Source organism: Equus asinus, unplaced genomic scaffold (assembly GCF_041296235.1).
Source record: "Equus asinus isolate D_3611 breed Donkey unplaced genomic scaffold, EquAss-T2T_v2 contig_67, whole genome shotgun sequence".
Lineage (NCBI taxonomy): Eukaryota > Metazoa > Chordata > Mammalia > Perissodactyla > Equidae > Equus > Equus asinus.
Genome location: NW_027225371.1, coordinates 1 through 19498, shown reverse-complemented (window position 1 = coordinate 19498; position 19498 = coordinate 1). Strand labels below are relative to the sequence as shown.

Genomic DNA, 19498 nt, shown 5'->3' with positions numbered 1-19498 from the left:
CCGAGATGGGGACGGCGACCTGAGCAGGGTGTGGAGAGGATGGGCGGGCGCCGGGCGGCCGGGGGCTGTGGGAAGAGACAGCGTGTTGGACGGTGTGCCGCCCGTTGCGCAGGCGTGGCGCTCCAAGAGCGAGGCGCTGTGCGCCAGGCAGAAGTCGGAGGGTGACCCGTGGAGGGCTTTGCTCACGCAGGGTCGGGTGGGGTGGGGGTGGGTGTGGGGTGGGGGAGGGGGAGTGGGAGTGGGAGTGGGAGCGGCGAGTGGGAGGGAGGGCTACACAAACCCCCCTAATGGGGGGGCTCGTGTGCGGAGGGGGAAGGGGGAGAGCAGGCGAGGAACGATGGGGCGCGAAGTCCTGAAGCCCCCGCGTGTGGGGTCCGGTGGGAAGGGTGTGTGAGTGAGTGGGCGGGGGGCGCGGCGCGCTGTGTCGGGGAAGGCCGGTTGCCAGTGGGTTCGAGGCGCTGGGGCAGCCTCCTGGGCTGAGTGCGCCAGGCCCGCGCAGCGGCGGGCGTGAGAAGCGGGTGGGGTGGAGAGGCGTGCGTGTAGGGGCCTGGAGTTTGGCGCGGCGGCCACAGGCCGGAGCGCCAGCCCGGGCCGGCCAGGAAGGCGGCCAAGGGGCGGGCGCTCGGGTGTGCGGGAGGCCCGGGTAGGCGGGCGTTGGTTGGGCGGGCCAAAAGGTCGGCGTGTCAGGAGTGGGATTCGAACCCACGCCTCCAGGGGGAGACTGCGACCTGAACGCAGCGCCTTAGACCGCTCGGCCATCCTGACGGCGGGCCTGGGCGCGTGGCCGCTCGCCTGGCTGGGAGCCGACGCGGCCGGCGGGGCCCTTGGCCGCCCGCGGCGCCTGGCGGGCGTCTTTGTGGGCGCGCCACGGACGGGACGCGCGCGCCGGCCGACGGGGAGCAAGGCCAGCGGACTCGCCCGGCTCCACCGCCGCCGCCCGCCCCCGTCGCCCACCCCGGGCGCCGGCCGGGACAAGGCCGCGGCCCGGCGCGCGCCCCCCTTCTCCTCGCCGCCTCGCTGGCCCTCTCGAGAGGGCCTCTTCCTCGCGGCGCGATCTCCGCACGGGAGGCAAGAGGCGGCGCAGACTCGGCATTTCCAGCCGCCGTCGCCGCCGCCGCCAGGGCCGGTGCGCTGCGGTCGGGGTCGTGTGCGGGCCGCGGGCCGCTTTGCTGGATGACGCGGTCGTTTTGGCTGTCGGGTCGGATGGGGCACACGTGCCGGGCACCGGTGGCGGGCAGGGCCTCGAGGGCGGGGGTCGGCGTCGGCAGGCAGCCGGAGAGCGGTCGGGCGCCGGGGCGGCCGCCGCCGTCCTCGTTAGTATAGTGGTGAGTATCCCCCGCCTGTCACGCGGGAGACGGGGTTCGATTCCCCGACGGGGAGGCAAGACGTCCCTTTTTGGTGGCTGGCGCCGCTCTGCGTCCGGCCCGCTTGCCCCCGAGGGCCCTTCTTCGCCCTGCCGCGCCCCGCCCTCCAGCCCCCGAGGGCGCTTCTTCGCCCTGCCCCGCCCTCCAGCCAGGCGCAGGCCGCCAACCCGTGCCCGGCCTGCCCACGGGGGACCCCTCCCCGAGGCCCCCTCGCCGTCGGGCGGCGGGTCGTTCGGCACGGCCGAGCCAAGGCTTCCTCTGCTCCCCGCAGCGCCCGACGAGCGGCCCGCCCCCCAGCGGCTGGCGCACGGGGCTCCCTGCGACGCGACGCGACGCGCGACGCGCGCTGCACAGCTGCACAGCTGCCGGGACGGGCGGCGGGTGGGTTCCTCTCTCGGTGCGCGCAGCTGCCTCGCCGAGCAGCCTGTGGAGAGGGGCTGGGGCGAGCCGGACGGTGGAGGGCGGGCGCCCGGCCGGGGCTTTGGCGGGGGCGGTCGGCGTGGGAATGGCGGTCGCTTGGTGGCGCGGCAGCGAGGGCGCCCCCCCAGAGGCGGTCCGTCCCGGCGGACGAGGGCTGCCGCGTCGGGCGCGGCGCTGGCGCTGGCGCGGGGCGGCGGTTGGTGGCGCCGGTGGCAGCGCCGCGCTGCGGGCGGGGCGGTGGCGTCGGAGCAGGGCTGCGCCAGGCGGCGGCGGCGGCTGGCGGCGGCGGCGGCGGCGGCCGGACTGCTGTGGCGCGAGCCCCGGGCCGGCGTCTCGGGGCAGGCCGGGCTGTGCGGCGTTGGTGGTATAGTGGTGAGCATAGCTGCCTTCCAAGCAGTTGACCCGGGTTCGATTCCCGGCCAACGCAGCGGGCCGACCTTTTGCCGAGCTGCGGGGCCCTCCCGCCCCGGAGGCGGGCGGCGGGCGGCGGGCGTGCGGCTGTGCGTGTGTGTGTGTGTGCGTGTGTGTGTGTGTGCGTGTGTGCGCGCGCAGCGTTTTGAGGGCGCGGCGAGCAGGAAGCCGGCGAGGGCGCGTGCCTGGGCCGGGGCGGCGGGCGGCTGGCCTGCGCAAGGCAGGGGGGCCCCGGCGGCGAGGGAGCGGCGAGCGGGCGGGCTGCGGGCCCCGGGTCCAGGAGGCGCAGGCGAGGCGCGAAGCCCGACGCTCCCTGGTGGTCTAGTGGTTAGGATTCGGCGCTCTCACCGCCGCGGCCCGGGTTCGATTCCCAGTCAGGGAAGCCTTTCTTCTTCCTCTCCGCCTGCCCGCCTGCCGGCCGCCGCCCGACCTCCGCCTCCCCGGCGCGGCGCGGGGCGGGCCGCGACCCCTCCCCCCACCACGCACACTTTTAGCCCGCGCCGGAGCTCGCTCGCTTCGCCCCTCGCCCCCTGGCCTCGGCCTCCCGACAAGGCCACCCGCCACGTCCAGCCCTGACCCTGCCACGCCCCCTCCACCCCTGCCAACGGCAGACCTTTCGGCCCCCGCTCGCCCCCTGGGCGTCTCCCCTCCTCCTCCTCCTCCTCCTCGGACGCTCGCCTCGCTTCCCCTCTTCCTCGGTGGCTGGGGCCGCCTCTCTCCCGCCGTGGCCGCGGGCGCACAGCCCCGCCGCCGGCCCCCGCACGCGCTTCGACTCTCCCGCAGCCTGGCTTCGGCCGCGACAGTTTCGCGGCCCCCAAGCCGCCCCTTGGTCCCTCCCGAGGTGGGGCCGCCGGTGGGGGCTGGGGCTGGGGGGTGCGGGCGGGAGGGGGCAGGGGTCTCCCTGGACCGGTCGGGCCACCTGCCGAGACCTGTGGTCCCTGGCCTCGCCCCTCGCGCCAGCCAAGGCGCCGGCAGCTTTCCCGCCGCCGCCTGCCGGGTCCTGGGCCCGCTGCGTGTCCCGGGGGCCCGGCGATTGGGCGCCAGGGGCGTCTGGGTCTCGCGCGGGCGTGGGAGCCGAGGGCCCGGCCGCGGCGCCCGAGAGGCGGAGATGGGCCAGTGACCCTCGACCCGTCCGTCCGTCGGGCTAGCGAGACCAGCCCGCCGCGGAGGAGACAGAGCAGGGAGCTACAGGAGGCCGTTCCGGAAAACGCCACGGGCAAGCAGGTGGGGAGGGGCTGGGGGCGGACGGGTGGCGGGGGTGGCCAGCGTTTTCTTCCAGTGGCCTCAGCGACGCTCCGCGTCCTATGGCCAAGTGGCCGGGGCGTTCCCCGGAACTCTTGCCTCCCCCACGCCCCTCCCCCCACCGAGCTGGGACTTTGGACGGCGTTCCCCTTCCCGCCTCGGCGTCCACCCACGCCATCCCTCTCTCCAGCCCCGCATCCATCTTCTCCTGCGGCTGCTCCCCAAAGGAGATGGCAGCTCTCCGGCCCCTTGCCGCCACGACGGGCGCGCCGCCGTGAGCCAGCGGAGCTGAGTATCTGTCCAGGGACCGGTTCCGGCCGAGGCAGAGGGGAGGGCCGAGCCGATGAGCGGCAGGAAGCTGCCGCGGGCCCCACGCTGGACTTTGACGGAGCCGTTCTCCCCTGTGCCAAGGCGCCCCCGGTGGGCATAGGGGTGCGCCCCGTGAGCGCGGGAAGCTCCCCCACGGGCCCGGCCGGGGTGCTGGGCGTGCGCGTGCGGGGGCGGGAGACGGTGCGGGATGGAGGCGTCGGTCCCGGTGGGTGGCCCCCCACGCGGGTCAGGGCACAGGGCCAAGTGACCCCAGGAAGAGGGCACGGCGGTGAGCCGCGCGGTGGGTGGCGTGAGGAGGAGTCCCGGGTGTGCGAGCGGAGCGCCGCGGGCCCGGAGGAGGTGCGGGGCTTGCGGGAACGGGCCGCTCAGGCAGGGGCTCCGGGCGGCCAGGCCCCTTGGCCGGCACGGGTGGCGGCGGGTGAGATCTAGGGTTGGGGTGGGGACGAGGGGCCTGAGCGGGGGAGGGGGGACAGGGCCGGGGGAAGCGAGTCCTCGGGGCGGGTCGTGCGAGAGAGGACCACAGGGTCCGCGGGGTTGTTGGCGGATGGTGGGGCGGGGGGGCCTGGAGGCCGTAAGGAGCGGCGGGTGGCAAGCAGGGGCAGTGGGCTCCGGTGCGAGGAAGACGGAAGCCCCTGCGGTGGGAGAGGACGCCGGCGGGCGAGACTGGCTGTGCTGCGCTGCGAGGTGGTGAGGCTAAGGAGTAGGGTGAGAGGAGGGGTGGGGAGCGGGCAAGGGCGGGGAATGCCCCTGCCCCAGAGACAGAAACGACCTGTCCTGGGGACAGAGAGTCGCGTCTCGGGTGTGCGTTGGGGGTTGAGTTGAGAAGAGGCCAAAGGGACCAACGGAACGGAGGATCCCCGGCCGGGAAGGATTTGGAAAGTGGGGGCGCGGGGAGGAGGGGCCTGACAGGCGTCGGGGTGTTGGAGCAGTAGGGGGGTGGGGAGGGTGGAGGTGGAGGGGTTGGGGCTGGGGTGCGGCTTGGGGCTTGCAGGCTGGGGTGGCGGCGGCGGGCTTGGCAGTGTCCTCGGGGCGTCCTGGGGGCGGGGGTGGCGGCGAGGATTCGTCGTGGTGCCGGTGCTGACGCGTGGTGGACTTGGTGCTGGCGCCGGGGGAAGGGGGGGAGGGGCGGGGTGGGTGGACTGGGTGGCAGTGGCGGCGCAGGTGGTTTCGGTGGTGGAGGGCCCGGCGAGCGTTGGCAACCGATGGCGGCCGAGCGGGATCAGGTGAACACACGGCGGGCGTGCATGGTGACGATCTCGCGGAACTCTTTGGAAAGACTCGAGGGCGCGCCATCAGGACACGGGGACCCTCCGGGAGAAGGCGGTGGGTCACCCGTAGGAGCGGCACGTTCCTTCCTGCCGGCAGTGCCAACGCCGCGTAACTTGCCGGCCGGGGTCAGAGCGAGCCAGAGAGCGGGGAAAGGTGGCGGAGCGTGAGGAGGTGGGGCGTGCATGGGCCCGCGTGTGCTGCGGGAGAGTGTCCCTCGAAGGGAAACGCGTGACTCGAGCGGGGTCACGGGAAGGAAAAGAAGAGGGACAAGGAAGGAAGGTGCGCGGGCACGAGAGTGGCTGGGCCGTGAATGTGTCAGGGCACGGGGGTTTGGGGGGCGGGCGTTTGGTTCCCGGGGTGCGTGTTTGGGGGCGGAGGGGGGGGGGACTTTTGTCTCCAGGGCGAGAGCGAGGGCCCGGGGCGGGCGGAAGGTGTTGGTGTGTGGGGGCGGCCTCGAGCGCAGGAGAGAGGCAGCCTAAGCTGGACGTCGGGGCCGCGGGACCAAAAGGGGACGGGGTGCTGCATGGGCCGGGAATCGAACCCGGGCCTCCCGCGTGGCAGGCGAGAATTCTACCACTGAACCACCCATGCACCGGTGGCCGGCGCCACCAGGCGCCGCCCCAGCGGCGCTCGCCACCAGCCGCCCGACACTGGTCACGGCCCTGCGGGGCCATCTCCTCCATCCGAGCCAGTCGGCGGACGGGGCAGCTGGAAGAGAGGCTGCGGGGCCCTGGAGGGCGCTCGGGGGCGGGCGCGGTAGGAGGGGGGTGCGGAGCAGGGAGACCCGGAGGCGCGGTGGCACCTGTGCGCCGAGGCGCGGAGGAGCCGCGACAGAGCGGGGCGGCCTCGGCCCATCCCGCGCCTTGTGTCCGGCCCAGGGCCGCCGCGACCCTGCCGGCGTCGCCGGAGGAAGCCAGGAGCCGCGCCCAGCCTGGCCCGCGCTCGAGTGCCAACGAGGGGCGGCGATCTGTGGCGGGCGACGTTCCCTTCGACGACCCACGGGCCCGTGCCCAAGTCCCCTGGGCGGCGGGCTTCCCCGCGGGTGCGCTGGGCGCGTGGCCGTGCGCGGGCGCCAACGGCGCGGCCTGCCGGACGAGAGCAGGGCAGGGCAGGGCAGGGCAGGGCAGGGCAGGGCTGGGCAGGGCTGGGCAGGGCTGGGCTGGGCGGGAGGGCCGTGGCGTGGGGGCGGCCGTGGGAGCCGCAGGCTGGGGAGCGCCGCCTCGGCCGCCCGCCGCTGAGCGGCGCTCAGGCCAAGAGACCCGAGGGGCCTGAGCCTGGCGCCTGCGCTCTGGCCGACGGCTCGCCCGCAAGGGTCCGGCTCCGGGGTGCGTTGGTGGCGAGGCAGGAGCGCGGTCTTGGATGGCGGGCGCGCTTTGGCAGAGTGGCTGCCGGCCGGCGGGCCGCCCGCGGAGGAGGCGCGCCGTCGTGTCGTCGTGGGTTTGGGCCCCCGAGGCGCCTTCGCGCGTGCAGACGGGGCTTGGCCCCGGCCGTGGGCCCGACGTGGCGTGTGGGCGACGGGGATCCAGGGCTTCGGCTCGCTGCTCCCCGGAGCCAGCTTGCCGGGTTGGGCCCGCGTGCCAGGCAGGCCCCGTGCAGGGAGGGCGCTGTGGTGGGCTGGCGAGCAGAAGGCCGGGCTGCGTGGGGCCCGGGAGGCAGGCATGTGTGGCCCGGGCGAGGCCCCGAGGTGAAAAGTCGTGGTGGGCACCACAGGCCACCGAGATGGGGACGGCGACCTGAGCAGGGTGTGGAGAGGATGGGCGGGCCGGGCGGCCGGGGGCTGTGGGAAAGGACAGCGTGTTGGACGGTGTGCCGCCCGTTGCGCAGGCGTGGCGCTCCAAGAGCGAGGCGCTGTGCGCCAGGCAGAAGTCGGAGGGTGACCCGTGGAGGGCTTTGCTCACGCAGGGTCGGGTGGGGTGGGGTGGGGTGGGGTGGGGGAGGGGGAGTGGGAGTGGGAGTGGGAGCGCGAGTGGGAGGGAGGGCTACACAACCCCCCTAATGGGGGGGCTCGTGTGCGGAGGGGGAAGGGGAGAGCAGGCGAGGAACGATGGGGCGCGAAGTCCTGAAGCCCCCGCGTGTGGGGTCCGGTGGGAAGGGTGTGTGAGTGAGTGGGCGGGGGCGCGCGCGCTGTGTCGGGAAGGCCGGTTGCCAGTGGGTTCGAGGCGCTGGGGCAGCCTCCTGGGCTGAGTGCGCCAGGCCCGCGCAGCGGCGGGCGTGAGAAGCGGGTGGGGTGGAGAGGCGTGCGTGTAGGGGCCTGGAGTTTGGCGCGGCGGCCACAGGCCGGAGCGCCAGCCCGGGCCGGCCAGGAAGGCGGCCAAGGGCGGCGCTCGGGTGTGCGGGAGGCCCGGGTAGGCGGGCGTTGGTTGGGCGGGCCAAAAGGTCGGCGTGTCAGGAGTGGGATTCGAACCCACGCCTCCAGGGGAGACTGCGACCTGAACGCAGCGCCTTAGACCGCTCGGCCATCCTGACGGCGGGCCTGGGCGCGTGGCCGCTCGCCTGGCTGGGAGCCGACGCGGCCGGCGGGGCCCTTGGCCGCCCGCGGCGCCTGGCGGGCGTCTTTGTGGGCGCGCCACGGACGGGACGCGCGCGCCGGCCGACGGGGAGCAAGGCCAGCGGACTCGCCCGGCTCCACCGCCGCCGCCGCCCCGTCGCCCACCCCGGGCGCCGGCCGGGACAAGGCCGCGGCCCGGCGCGCGCCCCCCTTCTCCTCGCCGCCTCGCTGGCCCTCTCGAGAGGGCCTCTTCCTCGCGGCGCGATCTCCGCACGGGAGGCAAGAGGCGGCGCAGACTCGGCATTTCCAGCCGCCGTCGCCGCCGCCGCCAGGGCCGGGCGCGCGGTCGGGGTCGTGTGCGGGCCGCGGGCCGCTTTGCTGGATGACGCGGTCGTTTGGCTGTCGGGTCGGATGGGGCACACGTGCCGGGCACCGGTGGCGGGCAGGGCCTCGAGGGCGGGGGTCGGCGTCGGCAGGCAGCCGGAGAGCGGTCGGGCGCCGGGGCGGCCGCCGCCGTCCTCGTTAGTATAGTGGTGAGTATCCCCGCCTGTCACGCGGGAGACCGGGGTTCGATTCCCCGACGGGGAGGCAAGACGTCCCTTTTTGGTGGCTGGCGCCGCTCTGCGTCCGGCCGCTTGCCCCCGAGGGCCCTTCTTCGCCCTGCCGCGCCCCGCCCTCCAGCCCCCGAGGGCGCTTCTTCGCCCTGCCCCGCCCTCCAGCCAGGCGCAGGCCGCCAACCCGTGCCCGGCCTGCCCACGGGGACCCCTCCCCGAGGCCCCCTCGCCGTCGGGCGGCGGTCGTTCGGCACGGCCGAGCCAAGGCTTCCTCTGCTCCCCGCAGCGCCCGACGAGCGGCCCGCCCCCAGCGGCTGGCGCACGGGGCTCCCTGCGACGCGACGCGACGCGCGACGCGCGCTGCACAGCTGCACAGCTGCCGGGACGGGCGGCGGGTGGGTCCTCTCTCGGTGCGCGCAGCTGCCTCGCCGAGCAGCCTGTGGAGAGGGGCTGGGGCGAGCCGGACGGTGGAGGGCGGGCGCCCGGCCGGGGCTTTGGCGGGGCGGTCGGCGTGGGAATGGCGGTCGCTTGGTGGCGCGGCAGCGAGGGCGCCCCCCAGAGGCGGTCCGTCCCGGCGGACGAGGGCTGCCGCGTCGGGCGCGGCGCTGGCGCTGGCGCGGGGCGGCGGTTGGTGGCGCCGGTGGCAGCGCCGCGCTGCGGGCGGGCGGGGCGTCGGAGCAGGGCTGCGCCAGGCGGCGGCGGCGGCGGCGGCGGCGGCGGCGGCCGGACTGCTGTGGCGCGAGCCCCGGGCCGGCGTCTCGGGGCAGGCCGGGCTGTGCGGCGTTGGTGGTATAGTGGTGAGCATAGCTGCCTTCCAAGCAGTTGACCCGGGTTCGATTCCCGGCCAACGCAGCGGGCCGACCTTTTGCCGAGCTGCGGGGCCCTCCCGCCCCGGAGGCGGGCGGCGGGCGGCGGGCGTGCGGCTGTGCGTGTGTGTGTGTGTGTGTGTGTGTGTGTGTGCGTGTGTGTGCGTGTGTGCGCGCGCAGCGTTTTGAGGGCGCGGCGAGCAGGAAGCCGGCGAGGGCGCGTGCCTGGGCCGGGGCGGCGGGCGGCTGGCCTGCGCAAGGCAGGGGGCCCCGGCGGCGAGGGAGCGGCGAGCGGGCGGGCTGCGGGCCCCGGGTCCAGGAGGCGCAGGCGAGGCGCGAAGCCCGACGCTCCCTGGTGGTCTAGTGGTTAGGATTCGGCGCTCTCACCGCCGCGGCCCGGGTTCGATTCCCGGTCAGGGAAGCCTTTCTTCTTCCTCTCCGCCCGCCCGCCTGCCGGCCGCCCGACCTCCGCCTCCCCGGCGCGGCGCGGGCGGCCGCGACCCCTCCCCCCACCACGCACACTTTTAGCCCGCGCCGGAGCTCGCTCGCTTCGCCCCTCGCCCCCTGGCCTCGGCCTCCCGACAAGGCCACCCGCCACGTCCAGCCCTGACCCTGCCACGCCCCCTCCACCCCTGCCAACGGCAGACCTTTCGGCCCCCGCTCGCCCCCTGGGCGTCTCCCCTCCTCCTCCTCCTCCTCCTCCTCCTCGGACGCTCGCCTCGCTTCCCCTCTTCCTCGGTGGCTGGGGCCGCCTCTCTCCCGCCGTGGCCGCGGGCGCACAGCCCCGCCGCCGGCCCCCGCACGCGCTTCGACTCTCCCGCAGCCTGGCTTCGGCCGCGACAGTTTCGCGGCCCCCAAGCCGCCCCTTGGTCCCTCCCGAGGTGGGGCCGCCGGTGGGGGCTGGGGCTGGGGGTGCGGGCGGGAGGGGGCAGGGGTCTCCCTGGACCGGTCGGGCCACCTGCCGAGACCTGTGGTCCCTGGCCTCGCCCCTCGCGCCAGCCAAGGCGCCGGCAGCTTTCCCGCCGCCGCCTGCCGGGTCCTGGGCCCGCTGCGTGTCCCGGGGGCCCGGCGATTGGGCGCCAGGGGCGTCTGGGTCTCGCGCGGGCGTGGGAGCCGAGGGCCCGGCCGCGGCGCCCGAGAGGCGGAGATGGGCCAGTGACCCTCGACCCGTCCGTCCGTCGGGCTAGCGAGACCAGCCCGCCGCGGAGGAGACAGAGCAGGGAGCTACAGGAGGCCGTTCCGGAAAACGCCACGGGCAAGCAGGTGGGGAGGGGCTGGGGGCGGACGGGTGGCGGGGGTGGCCAGCGTTTTCTTCCAGTGGCCTCAGCGACGCTCCGCGTCCTATGGCCAAGTGGCCGGGGCGTTCCCCGGAACTCTTGCCTCCCCCACGCCCCTCCCCCCACCGAGCTGGGACTTTGGACGGCGTTCCCCTTCCCGCCTCGGCGTCCACCCACGCCATCCCTCTCTCCAGCCCCGCATCCATCTTCTCCTGCGGCTGCTCCCCAAAGGAGATGGCAGCTCTCCGGCCCCTTGCCGCCACGACGGGCGCGCCGCCGTGAGCCAGCGGAGCTGAGTATCTGTCCAGGGACCGGTTCCGGCCGAGGCAGAGGGGAGGGCCGAGCCGATGAGCGGCAGGAAGCTGCCGCGGGCCCCACGCTGGACTTTGACGGAGCCGTTCTCCCCTGTGCCAAGGCGCCCCCGGTGGGCATAGGGGTGCGCCCCGTGAGCGCGGGAAGCTCCCCCACGGGCCCGGCCGGGGTGCTGGGCGTGCGCGTGCGGGGGCGGGAGACGGTGCGGGATGGAGGCGTCGGTCCCGGTGGGTGGCCCCCCACGCGGGTCAGGGCACAGGGCCAAGTGACCCCAGGAAGAGGGCACGGCGGTGAGCCGCGCGGTGGGTGGCGTGAGGAGGAGTCCCGGGTGTGCGAGCGGAGCGCCGCGGGCCCGGAGGAGGTGCGGGGCTTGCGGGAACGGGCCGCTCAGGCAGGGGCTCCGGGCGGCCAGGCCCCTTGGCCGGCACGGGTGGCGGCGGGTGAGATCTAGGGTTGGGGTGGGGACGAGGGGCCTGAGCGGGGGAGGGGGGACAGGGCCGGGGGAAGCGAGTCCTCGGGGCGGGTCGTGCGAGAGAGGACCACAGGGTCCGCGGGGTTGTTGGCGGATGGTGGGGCGGGGGGGCCTGGAGGCCGTAAGGAGCGGCGGGTGGCAAGCAGGGGCAGTGGGCTCCGGTGCGAGGAAGACGGAAGCCCCTGCGGTGGGAGAGGACGCCGGCGGGCGAGACTGGCTGTGCTGCGCTGCGAGGTGGTGAGGCTAAGGAGTAGGGTGAGAGGAGGGGTGGGGAGCGGGCAAGGGCGGGGAATGCCCCTGCCCCAGAGACAGAAACGACCTGTCCTGGGGACAGAGAGTCGCGTCTCGGGTGTGCGTTGGGGGTTGAGTTGAGAAGAGGCCAAAGGGACCAACGGAACGGAGGATCCCCGGCCGGGAAGGATTTGGAAAGTGGGGGCGCGGGGAGGAGGGGCCTGACAGGCGTCGGGGTGTTGGAGCAGTAGGGGGGTGGGGAGGGTGGAGGTGGAGGGGTTGGGGCTGGGGTGCGGCTTGGGGCTTGCAGGCTGGGGTGGCGGCGGCGGGCTTGGCAGTGTCCTCGGGGCGTCCTGGGGGCGGGGGTGGCGGCGAGGATTCGTCGTGGTGCCGGTGCTGACGCGTGGTGGACTTGGTGCTGGCGCCGGGGGAAGGGGGGGAGGGGCGGGGTGGGTGGACTGGGTGGCAGTGGCGGCGCAGGTGGTTTCGGTGGTGGAGGGCCCGGCGAGCGTTGGCAACCGATGGCGGCCGAGCGGGATCAGGTGAACACACGGCGGGCGTGCATGGTGACGATCTCGCGGAACTCTTTGGAAAGACTCGAGGGCGCGCCATCAGGACACGGGGACCCTCCGGGAGAAGGCGGTGGGTCACCCGTAGGAGCGGCACGTTCCTTCCTGCCGGCAGTGCCAACGCCGCGTAACTTGCCGGCCGGGGTCAGAGCGAGCCAGAGAGCGGGGAAAGGTGGCGGAGCGTGAGGAGGTGGGGCGTGCATGGGCCCGCGTGTGCTGCGGGAGAGTGTCCCTCGAAGGGAAACGCGTGACTCGAGCGGGGTCACGGGAAGGAAAAGAAGAGGGACAAGGAAGGAAGGTGCGCGGGCACGAGAGTGGCTGGGCCGTGAATGTGTCAGGGCACGGGGGTTTGGGGGGCGGGCGTTTGGTTCCCGGGGTGCGTGTTTGGGGGCGGAGGGGGGGGGGACTTTTGTCTCCAGGGCGAGAGCGAGGGCCCGGGGCGGGCGGAAGGTGTTGGTGTGTGGGGGCGGCCTCGAGCGCAGGAGAGAGGCAGCCTAAGCTGGACGTCGGGGCCGCGGGACCAAAAGGGGACGGGGTGCTGCATGGGCCGGGAATCGAACCCGGGCCTCCCGCGTGGCAGGCGAGAATTCTACCACTGAACCACCCATGCACCGGTGGCCGGCGCCACCAGGCGCCACCCCAGCGGCGCTCGCCACCAGCCGCCCGACACTGGTCACGGCCCTGCGGGGCCATCTCCTCCATCCGAGCCAGTCGGCGGACGGGGCAGCTGGAAGAGAGGCTGCGGGGCCCTGGAGGGCGCTCGGGGGCGGGCGCGGTAGGAGGGGGGTGCGGAGCAGGGAGACCCGGAGGCGCGGTGGCACCTGTGCGCCGAGGCGCGGAGGAGCCGCGACAGAGCGGGGCGGCCTCGGCCCATCCCGCGCCTTGTGTCCGGCCCAGGGCCGCCGCGACCCTGCCGGCGTCGCCGGAGGAAGCCAGGAGCCGCGCCCAGCCTGGCCCGCGCTCGAGTGCCAACGAGGGGCGGCGATCTGTGGCGGGCGACGTTCCCTTCGACGACCCACGGGCCCGTGCCCAAGTCCCCTGGGCGGCGGGCTTCCCCGCGGGTGCGCTGGGCGCGTGGCCGTGCGCGGGCGCCAACGGCGCGGCCTGCCGGACGAGAGCAGGGCAGGGCAGGGCAGGGCAGGGCAGGGCAGGGCAGGGCAGGGCAGGGCTGGGCAGGGCTGGGCAGGGCTGGGCTGGGCGGGAGGGCCGTGGCGTGGGGGCGGCCGTGGGAGCCGCAGGCTGGGGAGCGCCGCCTCGGCCGCCCGCCGCTGAGCGGCGCTCAGGCCAAGAGACCCGAGGGGCCTGAGCCTGGCGCCTGCGCTCTGGCCGACGGCTCGCCCGCAAGGGTCCGGCTCCGGGGTGCGTTGGTGGCGAGGCAGGAGCGCGGTCTTGGATGGCGGGCGCGCTTTGGCAGAGTGGCTGCCGGCCGGCGGGCCGCCCGCGGAGGAGGCGCGCCGTCGTGTCGTCGTGGGTTTGGGCCCCCGAGGCGCCTTCGCGCGTGCAGACGGGCTTGGCCCCGGCCGTGGGCCCGACGTGGCGTGTGGGCGACGGGGATCCAGGGCTTCGGCTCGCTGCTCCCCGGAGCCAGCTTGCCGGGTTGGGCCCGCGTGCCAGGCAGGCCCCGTGCAGGGAGGGCGCTGTGGTGGGCTGGCGAGCAGAAGGCCGGGCTGCGTGGGGCCCGGGAGGCAGGCATGTGTGGCCCGGGCGAGGCCCCGAGGTGAAAAGTCGTGGTGGGCACCACAGGCCACCGAGATGGGGACGGCGACCTGAGCAGGGTGTGGAGAGGATGGGCGGGCCGGGCGGCCGGGGGCTGTGGGAAAGGACAGCGTGTTGGACGGTGTGCCGCCCGTTGCGCAGGCGTGGCGCTCCAAGAGCGAGGCGCTGTGCGCCAGGCAGAAGTCGGAGGGTGACCCGTGGAGGGCTTTGCTCACGCAGGGTCGGGTGGGGTGGGGTGGGGTGGGGTGGGGGAGGGGGAGTGGGAGTGGGAGTGGGAGCGCGAGTGGGAGGGAGGGCTACACAACCCCCCTAATGGGGGGGCTCGTGTGCGGAGGGGGAAGGGGAGAGCAGGCGAGGAACGATGGGGCGCGAAGTCCTGAAGCCCCCGCGTGTGGGGTCCGGTGGGAAGGGTGTGTGAGTGAGTGGGCGGGGGCGCGCGCGCTGTGTCGGGAAGGCCGGTTGCCAGTGGGTTCGAGGCGCTGGGGCAGCCTCCTGGGCTGAGTGCGCCAGGCCCGCGCAGCGGCGGGCGTGAGAAGCGGGTGGGGTGGAGAGGCGTGCGTGTAGGGGCCTGGAGTTTGGCGCGGCGGCCACAGGCCGGAGCGCCAGCCCGGGCCGGCCAGGAAGGCGGCCAAGGGCGGCGCTCGGGTGTGCGGGAGGCCCGGGTAGGCGGGCGTTGGTTGGGCGGGCCAAAAGGTCGGCGTGTCAGGAGTGGGATTCGAACCCACGCCTCCAGGGGAGACTGCGACCTGAACGCAGCGCCTTAGACCGCTCGGCCATCCTGACGGCGGGCCTGGGCGCGTGGCCGCTCGCCTGGCTGGGAGCCGACGCGGCCGGCGGGGCCCTTGGCCGCCCGCGGCGCCTGGCGGGCGTCTTTGTGGGCGCGCCACGGACGGGACGCGCGCGCCGGCCGACGGGGAGCAAGGCCAGCGGACTCGCCCGGCTCCACCGCCGCCGCCGCCCCGTCGCCCACCCCGGGCGCCGGCCGGGACAAGGCCGCGGCCCGGCGCGCGCCCCCCTTCTCCTCGCCGCCTCGCTGGCCCTCTCGAGAGGGCCTCTTCCTCGCGGCGCGATCTCCGCACGGGAGGCAAGAGGCGGCGCAGACTCGGCATTTCCAGCCGCCGTCGCCGCCGCCGCCAGGGCCGGGCGCGCGGTCGGGGTCGTGTGCGGGCCGCGGGCCGCTTTGCTGGATGACGCGGTCGTTTGGCTGTCGGGTCGGATGGGGCACACGTGCCGGGCACCGGTGGCGGGCAGGGCCTCGAGGGCGGGGGTCGGCGTCGGCAGGCAGCCGGAGAGCGGTCGGGCGCCGGGGCGGCCGCCGCCGTCCTCGTTAGTATAGTGGTGAGTATCCCCGCCTGTCACGCGGGAGACCGGGGTTCGATTCCCCGACGGGGAGGCAAGACGTCCCTTTTTGGTGGCTGGCGCCGCTCTGCGTCCGGCCGCTTGCCCCCGAGGGCCCTTCTTCGCCCTGCCGCGCCCCGCCCTCCAGCCCCCGAGGGCGCTTCTTCGCCCTGCCCCGCCCTCCAGCCAGGCGCAGGCCGCCAACCCGTGCCCGGCCTGCCCACGGGGACCCCTCCCCGAGGCCCCCTCGCCGTCGGGCGGCGGTCGTTCGGCACGGCCGAGCCAAGGCTTCCTCTGCTCCCCGCAGCGCCCGACGAGCGGCCCGCCCCCAGCGGCTGGCGCACGGGGCTCCCTGCGACGCGACGCGACGCGCGACGCGCGCTGCACAGCTGCACAGCTGCCGGGACGGGCGGCGGGTGGGTCCTCTCTCGGTGCGCGCAGCTGCCTCGCCGAGCAGCCTGTGGAGAGGGGCTGGGGCGAGCCGGACGGTGGAGGGCGGGCGCCCGGCCGGGGCTTTGGCGGGGCGGTCGGCGTGGGAATGGCGGTCGCTTGGTGGCGCGGCAGCGAGGGCGCCCCCCAGAGGCGGTCCGTCCCGGCGGACGAGGGCTGCCGCGTCGGGCGCGGCGCTGGCGCTGGCGCGGGGCGGCGGTTGGTGGCGCCGGTGGCAGCGCCGCGCTGCGGGCGGGCGGGGCGTCGGAGCAGGGCTGCGCCAGGCGGCGGCGGCGGCGGCGGCGGCGGCGGCGGCCGGACTGCTGTGGCGCGAGCCCCGGGCCGGCGTCTCGGGGCAGGCCGGGCTGTGCGGCGTTGGTGGTATAGTGGTGAGCATAGCTGCCTTCCAAGCAGTTGACCCGGGTTCGATTCCCGGCCAACGCAGCGGGCCGACCTTTTGCCGAGCTGCGGGGCCCTCCCGCCCCGGAGGCGGGCGGCGGGCGGCGGGCGTGCGGCTGTGCGTGTGTGTGTGTGTGCGTGTGTGTGTGTGCGTGTGTGCGCGCGCAGCGTTTTGAGGGCGCGGCGAGCAGGAAGCCGGCGAGGGCGCGTGCCTGGGCCGGGGCGGCGGGCGGCTGGCCTGCGCAAGGCAGGGGGCCCCGGCGGCGAGGGAGCGGCGAGCGGGCGGGCTGCGGGCCCCGGGTCCAGGAGGCGCAGGCGAGGCGCGAAGCCCGACGCTCCCTGGTGGTCTAGTGGTTAGGATTCGGCGCTCTCACCGCCGCGGCCCGGGTTCGATTCCCAGTCAGGGAAGCCTTTCTTCTTCCTCTCCGCCTGCCCGCCTGCCGGCCGCCCGACCTCCGCCTCCCCGGCGCGGCGCGGGCGGCCGCGACCCCTCCCCCCACCACGCACACTTTTAGCCCGCGCCGGAGCTCGCTCGCTTCGCCCCTCGCCCCCTGGCCTCGGCCTCCCGACAAGGCCACCCGCCACGTCCAGCCCTGACCCTGCCACGCCCCCTCCACCCCTGCCAACGGCAGACCTTTCGGCCCCCGCTCGCCCCCTGGGCGTCTCCCCTCCTCCTCCTCCTCCTCCTCGGACGCTCGCCTCGCTTCCCCTCTTCCTCGGTGGCTGGGGCCGCCTCTCTCCCGCCGTGGCCGCGGGCGCACAGCCCCGCCGCCGGCCCCCGCACGCGCTTCGACTCTCCCGCAGCCTGGCTTCGGCCGCGACAGTTTCGCGGCCCCCAAGCCGCCCCTTGGTCCCTCCCGAGGTGGGGCCGCCGGTGGGGGCTGGGGCTGGGGGTGCGGGCGGGAGGGGGCAGGGGTCTCCCTGGACCGGTCGGGCCACCTGCCGAGACCTGTGGTCCCTGGCCTCGCCCCTCGCGCCAGCCAAGGCGCCGGCAGCTTTCCCGCCGCCGCCTGCCGGGTCCTGGGCCCGCTGCGTGTCCCGGGGGCCCGGCGATTGGGCGCCAGGGGCGTCTGGGTCTCGCGCGGGCGTGGGAGCCGAGGGCCCGGCCGCGGCGCCCGAGAGGCGGAGATGGGCCAGTGACCCTCGACCCGTCCGTCCGTCGGGCTAGCGAGACCAGCCCGCCGCGGAGGAGACAGAGCAGGGAGCTACAGGAGGCCGTTCCGGAAAACGCCACGGGCAAGCAGGTGGGGAGGGGCTGGGGGCGGACGGGTGGCGGGGGTGGCCAGCGTTTTCTTCCAGTGGCCTCAGCGACGCTCCGCGTCCTATGGCCAAGTGGCCGGGGCGTTCCCCGGAACTCTTGCCTCCCCCACGCCCCTCCCCCCACCGAGCTGGGACTTTGGACGGCGTTCCCCTTCCCGCCTCGGCGTCCACCCACGCCATCCCTCTCTCCAGCCCCGCATCCATCTTCTCCTGCGGCTGCTCCCCAAAGGAGATGGCAGCTCTCCGGCCCCTTGCCGCCACGACGGGCGCGCCGCCGTGAGCCAGCGGAGCTGAGTATCTGTCCAGGGACCGGTTCCGGCCGAGGCAGAGGGGAGGGCCGAGCCGATGAGCGGCAGGAAGCTGCCGCGGGCCCCACGCTGGACTTTGACGGAGCCGTTCTCCCCTGTGCCAAGGCGCCCCCGGTGGGCATAGGGGTGCGCCCCGTGAGCGCGGGAAGCTCCCCCACGGGCCCGGCCGGGGTGCTGGGCGTGCGCGTGCGGGGGCGGGAGACGGTGCGGGATGGAGGCGTCGGTCCCGGTGGGTGGCCCCCCACGCGGGTCAGGGCACAGGGCCAAGTGACCCCAGGAAGAGGGCACGGCGGTGAGCCGCGCGGTGGGTGGCGTGAGGAGGAGTCCCGGGTGTGCGAGCGGAGCGCCGCGGGCCCGGAGGAGGTGCGGGGCTTGCGGGAACGGGCCGCTCAGGCAGGGGCTCCGGGCGGCCAGGCCCCTTGGCCGGCACGGGTGGCGGCGGGTGAGATCTAGGGTTGGGGTGGGGACGAGGGGCCTGAGCGGGGGAGGGGGGACAGGGCCGGGGGAAGCGAGTCCTCGGGGCGGGTCGTGCGAGAGAGGACCACAGGGTCCGCGGGGTTGTTGGCGGATGGTGGGGCGGGGGGGCCTGGAGGCCGTAAGGAGCGGCGGGTGGCAAGCAGGGGCAGTGGGCTCCGGTGCGAGGAAGACGGAAGCCCCTGCGGTGGGAGAGGACGCCGGCGGGCGAGACTGGCTGTGCTGCGCTGCGAGGTGGTGAGGCTAAGGAGTAGGGTGAGAGGAGGGGTGGGGAGCGGGCAAGGGCGGGGAATGCCCCTGCCCCAGAGACAGAAACGACCTGTCCTGGGGACAGAGAGTCGCGTCTCGGGTGTGCGTTGGGGGTTGAGTTGAGAAGAGGCCAAAGGGACCAACGGAACGGAGGATCCCCGGCCGGGAAGGATTTGGAAAGTGGGGGCGCGGGGAGGAGGGGCCTGACAGGCGTCGGGGTGTTGGAGCAGTAGGGGGGTGGGGAGGGTGGAGGTGGAGGGGTTGGGGCTGGGGTGCGGCTTGGGGCTTGCAGGCTGGGGTGGCGGCGGCGGGCTTGGCAGTGTCCTCGGGGCGTCCTGGGGGCGGGGGTGGCGGCGAGGATTCGTCGTGGTGCCGGTGCTGACGCGTGGTGGACTTGGTGCTGGCGCCGGGGGAAGGGGGGGAGGGGCGGGGTGGGTGGACTGGGTGGCAGTGGCGGCGCAGGTGGTTTCGGTGGTGGAGGGCCCGGCGAGCGTTGGCAACCGATGGCGGCCGAGCGGGATCAGGTGAACACACGGCGGGCGTGCATGGTGACGATCTCGCGGAACTCTTTGGAAAGACTCGAGGGCGCGCCATCAGGACACGGGGACCCTCCGGGAGAAGGCGGTGGGTCACCCGTAGGAGCGGCACGTTCCTTCCTGCCGGCAGTGCCAACGCCGCGTAACTTGCCGGCCGGGGTCAGAGCGAGCCAGAGAGCGGGGAAAGGTGGCGGAGCGTGAGGAGGTGGGGCGTGCATGGGCCCGCGTGTGCTGCGGGAGAGTGTCCCTCGAAGGGAAACGCGTGACTCGAGCGGGGTCACGGGAAGGAAAAGAAGAGGGACAAGGAAGGAAGGTGCGCGGGCACGAGAGTGGCTGGGCCGTGAATGTGTCAGGGCACGGGGGTTTGGGGGGCGGGCGTTTGGTTCCCGGGGTGCGTGTTTGGGGGCGGAGGGGGGGGGGACTTTTGTCTCCAGGGCGAGAGCGAGGGCCCGGGGCGGGCGGAAGGTGTTGGTGTGTGGGGGCGGCCTCGAGCGCAGGAGAGAGGCAGCCTAAGCTGGACGTCGGGGCCGCGGGACCAAAAGGGGACGGGGTGCTGCATGGGCCGGGAATCGAACCCGGGCCTCCCGCGTGGCAGGCGAGAATTCTACCACTGAACCACCCATGCACCGGTGGCCGGCGCCACCAGGCGCCGCCCCAGCGGCGCTCGCCACCAGCCGCCCGACACTGGTCACGGCCCTGCGGGGCCATCTCCTCCATCCGAGCCAGTCGGCGGACGGGGCAGCTGGAAGAGAGGCTGCGGGGCCCTGGAGGGCGCTCGGGGGCGGGCGCGGTAGGAGGGGGGTGCGGAGCAGGGAGACCCGGAGGCGCGGTGGCACCTGTGCGCCGAGGCGCGGAGGAGCCGCGACAGAGCGGGGCGGCCTCGGCCCATCCCGCGCCTTGTGTCCGGCCCAGGGCCGCCGCGACCCTGCCGGCGTCGCCGGAGGAAGCCAGGAGCCGCGCCCAGCCTGGCCCGCGCTCGAGTGCCAACGAGGGGCGGCGATCTGTGGCGGGCGACGTTCCCTTCGACGACCCACGGGCCCGTGC

General features: G+C 75.4%; 9 non-coding genes across 9 annotated transcripts; 6 read left to right on the top strand and 3 right to left on the bottom strand.

Moving 5' to 3' along the window:
- Positions 1 to 2139: 2139 nt before the first annotated feature.
- TRNAG-UCC (transfer RNA glycine (anticodon UCC)) lies at positions 2140 to 2211 on the top strand. Its single transcript has one exon. It is a non-coding gene; the product is annotated as a tRNA-Gly (tRNA).
- Positions 2212 to 5556: 3345 nt separating this feature from the next.
- On the bottom strand, positions 5557 to 5627 carry TRNAG-GCC (transfer RNA glycine (anticodon GCC)). Its single transcript has one exon. It is a non-coding gene; the product is annotated as a tRNA-Gly (tRNA).
- A 1792-nt stretch (positions 5628 to 7419) lies between these two features.
- On the bottom strand, positions 7420 to 7502 carry TRNAL-CAG (transfer RNA leucine (anticodon CAG)). Its single transcript has one exon. It is a non-coding gene; the product is annotated as a tRNA-Leu (tRNA).
- A 538-nt stretch (positions 7503 to 8040) lies between these two features.
- Positions 8041 to 8112, top strand: TRNAD-GUC (transfer RNA aspartic acid (anticodon GUC)). Its single transcript has one exon. It is a non-coding gene; the product is annotated as a tRNA-Asp (tRNA).
- A 746-nt stretch (positions 8113 to 8858) lies between these two features.
- On the top strand, positions 8859 to 8930 carry TRNAG-UCC (transfer RNA glycine (anticodon UCC)). Its single transcript has one exon. It is a non-coding gene; the product is annotated as a tRNA-Gly (tRNA).
- Positions 8931 to 9233: 303 nt separating this feature from the next.
- Positions 9234 to 9305, top strand: TRNAE-CUC (transfer RNA glutamic acid (anticodon CUC)). The gene has a single exon. It is a non-coding gene; the product is annotated as a tRNA-Glu (tRNA).
- Positions 9306 to 14161: 4856 nt separating this feature from the next.
- Positions 14162 to 14244, bottom strand: TRNAL-CAG (transfer RNA leucine (anticodon CAG)). The gene has a single exon. It is a non-coding gene; the product is annotated as a tRNA-Leu (tRNA).
- A 538-nt stretch (positions 14245 to 14782) lies between these two features.
- On the top strand, positions 14783 to 14854 carry TRNAD-GUC (transfer RNA aspartic acid (anticodon GUC)). Its single transcript has one exon. It is a non-coding gene; the product is annotated as a tRNA-Asp (tRNA).
- A 746-nt stretch (positions 14855 to 15600) lies between these two features.
- TRNAG-UCC (transfer RNA glycine (anticodon UCC)) lies at positions 15601 to 15672 on the top strand. The gene has a single exon. It is a non-coding gene; the product is annotated as a tRNA-Gly (tRNA).
- Positions 15673 to 19498: the final 3826 nt, after the last annotated feature.